The sequence below is a fragment of the Glycine soja genome, chromosome 9, assembly GCF_004193775.1.
Source record: "Glycine soja cultivar W05 chromosome 9, ASM419377v2, whole genome shotgun sequence".
Lineage (NCBI taxonomy): Eukaryota > Viridiplantae > Streptophyta > Magnoliopsida > Fabales > Fabaceae > Glycine > Glycine soja.
Window position 1 is genome coordinate 26,425,516 of NC_041010.1, and position 4,266 is coordinate 26,429,781.

Sequence of the window (4,266 nt, forward strand, 5' to 3'; positions counted from 1 at the left end):
CTTTTTTGGTGCCCAAAATAGGTATTATTAGGCACCAAGTCCCTAAAATAGGTGGTATGATGAATGTTTTGAGTGGTGCAACCCTCTTTTGTAAAATCACTCGTACACCTAACATCTTCATGGTGTGTGTACATAGGGACCCATTAGGTAGGTTTGTTCTTATTTTTAGTTTCAATACAAACTTAGGTACTCATATGGGACACCTTAGGTTTGTCATACTTTTTGGTAGGATAATCAATATGAAAATACAGAAAAAGGTATGTTTTATTGCGTTACTTTTCTTAATTTTTCAAATAGTGATCAACGGGTTCCCATGAACCCTAAGAGAATAAAGGTCATTCCTGAGTGGCTCACTCCACCAAGTATAACAAAAATTTGGGGCTTCCATGACTTAACAAACTTTTACAAAAGGTTTGTCCCATATTTTTCTATACTTGTAGCTCCACTCATTGAGTTGGTGAGAAACCATGTTCCTTCATGGGAAGATGCCCAGGAAATGGGTTTTCAGACCTTACCTTACTTCAACATACCAAACAACACTAATACATGTGTTTTTGTTCTTTTTACAGGTGTTGAGGGAAGGAGCCCAGAGTATGAAGAACCTCGGGATTTGAGGTCAAATCCTTTCCAAGGTGGAGGGAATGATGCAATCCTACCCCGCAAGGGCATTGGCTAGAAGACTCCAAGTAGATTGGGCTAGAGAACCAAGGAAAGGCCCTAGGGTTCTCATGAGCCTTAGGGTAGATTTCGAGCCCATGGGCTAAGTATGAGCCCGCTTATCTTTGTAAATATTAGAATAGGTTTTTCCTTCGTCTGGGCCTTGTATTTTGGTCATTCTAGTAGTATAGGGTTTTAGCCTTGTATTTCGGGGCATTTTGAGTTGTCTTTGTAATAAGGACTTTTTTTGTTATTTTCATGTTTTTTGTCATGGGGGTGAGCTTAGCTATTATAGGGGGTGTGTAGCTAAGCTCTAGCTTCTCATCCCAAGGAGGTGAGCTTAGCTATTAGAGAGGTATGTGTAGCTAAGCTCTAGCTTCTTTAGGAATCTTCTTAAGGAAGCTTCTCAAGGAGGTGAGCTTAGTTATGAGAGGGGTGTGTGTAGCTAAGCTCTAGCTTCTCAAGGAAGTTTTCTCAAAGAAGCTTCTCAAGGAAGTTTTCTCAAGAAATCTTCTCAAGGAAGCTACCTAGTCTATAAATAGAAGCATGTGTAACACTTGTTGTAACTTGGATGAATGAGAGTCTTGTGAGACACAACTCAAAGTTCAACTTCTCTCCCTTTTTCTTCCTTCAATTTCGTGCTCCCCCCTCCCTCTTTCTCTCCCTCTTTCTTATCCTCCATTGAAGCATCCTCTCCAAGCTTCTTATCCAAGGCTTATCTTGGTGGTGAAGCTCCTTCTTCCATGGCTTATTCCTTAATGGATGGTGCCTCCTCCCACCTCCTTTCCTTTGTCTTCCGCTGCATCTCCATGGTGGAAAGTCACCATTAAAGGACCCCATTGAAGTTCAAAGATCCAGCCTCCATAGAAGCCCCACAAGCAAGCTTCCATCACATTCCTACTAGCTTATTTCAATTGTGAGTCCTAATAAAAATGCTCCTATCTTTGAAAAGCTGCATGTTTTGTGAAGGGCTGTTGATTGAAGCATTTTATGACATTCATTTCATGTGATTGAATTCTCTTGAGATAAACACAAGTTTTGAATAATCACTGTAGTTTTGTCACTTGAGGACAAGTGAGTTGTTCTTTCTTTGCTTGAGGACAAGCAAAACTGTAAATTTGGGGGAGTTTGTTAGTCGTCTTATACGACTAACTTTTTTATAGAAAAATTTTGCAAAATATGTATAGTTTTCCCCCAATTTATAGTTTTTTTGTAGGAATTGTAAATAAACTTTGTTGTGTTTTGATTTGTGTCATTAGGGTCTCTTTTATTGGAATTAATGTTAAAATTTGTACAATTTCAGGTAAAAAGGAGCTAATTTCTTGTAGTGCCAAAGTGGCTTTTGCGCTAAGCGAACTCAGTGGACTTAGCGCGTATCCATCGCTAAGCGCGGCTTCAACGCGCTTAGCATGAAGAAGGAATCTGGAAGAGCACCTGAATCAAAGCAGTGTGCTAAGCGTGAGATCAGCTTGCTAAGCGAGTCGTCTGTCTCTTACCAGGCTCAGCACAACATTGGCGCCAAGCCCAAATCAACTTACTCGCGCTAAGCATGATAGTGGCGCTAAGCACGACGACACGATTTCAAAGCCTATTTAAAGCCTGAATTGTCAGAATTAGGGTAAGAACGAAATTATTATGCTTTGGCACAAAATTTTACACACAGAGTGAGCTCTGAAGATAGCAGAGGAGAGGCAGCACATCAAGGAGCCTAGGGTTCATCTTTGAGCGAGATTAGAGAGTGTTTGAGTGATTGTGAGGTGCCAAGAAGAGGAGAAGGGATCCCTCTTCCTATGTAAGCAGCAATTTCTCTGTATTCCCTGTCTAATTGTAGAAAAGGCCTCCTTGTTATGGCTTGCTAAAACCCTAGTTGGGGATTTCTAATGAACAATTGATGTAAACACTTTTCATATCTAATTAAGTGTGTTTTATGTGTAAATTGCTTCTATTGATGCTTCATTGTTGCATGTTTTTGGTCTGATCACCCATTGGTGTGTACTGTTAGGAACTTTAGCACTGGTAAGTGTATTGTTTCCTTAGAACTTGATAGAGCAGGGCTAGATAACTGCATTGCTAGGGATAGATTGCAGGTTTTTTAGTTTTTAATTATGTTGTGATTATAATGTTGTTTAAATTAAGCCTAGTCCAACAAGAGGGATATGAGGATGAAACTTGTTTTAAATTAGTCTAAACTTACGAGGGATCGAGGTTTGGTACTCTAGTCTTCAGCATAGAACACAAGAACATTCTTAATTAGAGAAATATCTTTATATGCATTAACTCGTTTATTAGAAAGACCCAACACTTTTAAACCACTGTCGTCACTTTTAATTGCTTGCGTTTATTGTTTTTCTAATTAGGATATATCATACTTTTACTTTAATTCACAATTATTATTTTCTATCAACAAAATGCATGATTATTGAACAAAGCTTTGCCAAATATACAAGTTCCCTGTGTTTGATACTTGGATCATTTTGTTTTAATTTTTAATACTTGGCGATCCGGTGCGCTTGGCGGTATATCACTTCCCCTTTGATATAAGTGTTTGTAAATTTAAGAAAAAGGAACTATGTGGGGAGGCGAACACTGATCGTTGCAGGTTTACAAAATCCAAGGTCTATCCTTGGTAAGCCTTGACAAAACCTAGGACAAACATGTCTTGGGTCCAAGGCTCGACAAACCAAAGGTCCACCCTTGGTGAAGCCTTTTCCATTACTAATTTCCATCCCCACGAGAAACTCAAGGAATACAGGCTTATTAAAAACCCAAGGTCTGCCCTTGGTACCAAAACCCAAGGTTCGCCCTTGGTACATATTGCTACAAAACCCAAGGCACCCCCTTGGTCCGCTCACATGCAGCAACTACAACGACCACCATCAAGGGTCCCAGTTCCACTAAGCGAACTACCACCCCATTATTCGATAAGCCTTTTAATCAGGTCGAAGCCCACACTCACTCATCACCACCCGATTGCATGACAAGACCTTCAATCAGGTGCAGCTCACACTCACTCCCCATGACCATCAGAGGAGGAACTAAGCAGATCAAGCAACCTATCCCTACACTGGTTAGGCAAGACCTTCAACCAGGGGGGCAAGTCAAACACAACTCCTTACAACCACCAGGGGAGAAGCTCTACACAACAGAAGGAAGCACCACTAGATGAGTGACAAGACCTTTAATCAGGTTGAAATCAAACCCGAGATGACTCCACGTCACTCTACTCTTTACAAGACCACCACGATCCTACCTCCACACCAACAAGGTCTTGCTTCCTACACTATCTACATCGCGATGACCTATTCATACGACCACAAGTATGGAGCATTGCAAAGATGAAGGCAACATACATACACACAAGACATGTAGTGCAAAATTCGTCATCAAAGGAAAGCTTGTGCATTGAAGAAAATGAAAAATAATTATCATAGTTACAAGGCCTATGCGGCCAAATTCCAACAAAGAATGAAAAAGATAAAGACACGGGCATCATCACCTTGCTTTGTAGCACCCTACCTTTCATGAGCAGCCTTCTCCTCTTTCACACCAATCTCTTCCTCATCAAGTAAGACATCCTCCTTCACATCCTTAAAGGGATCGAAGAGACCT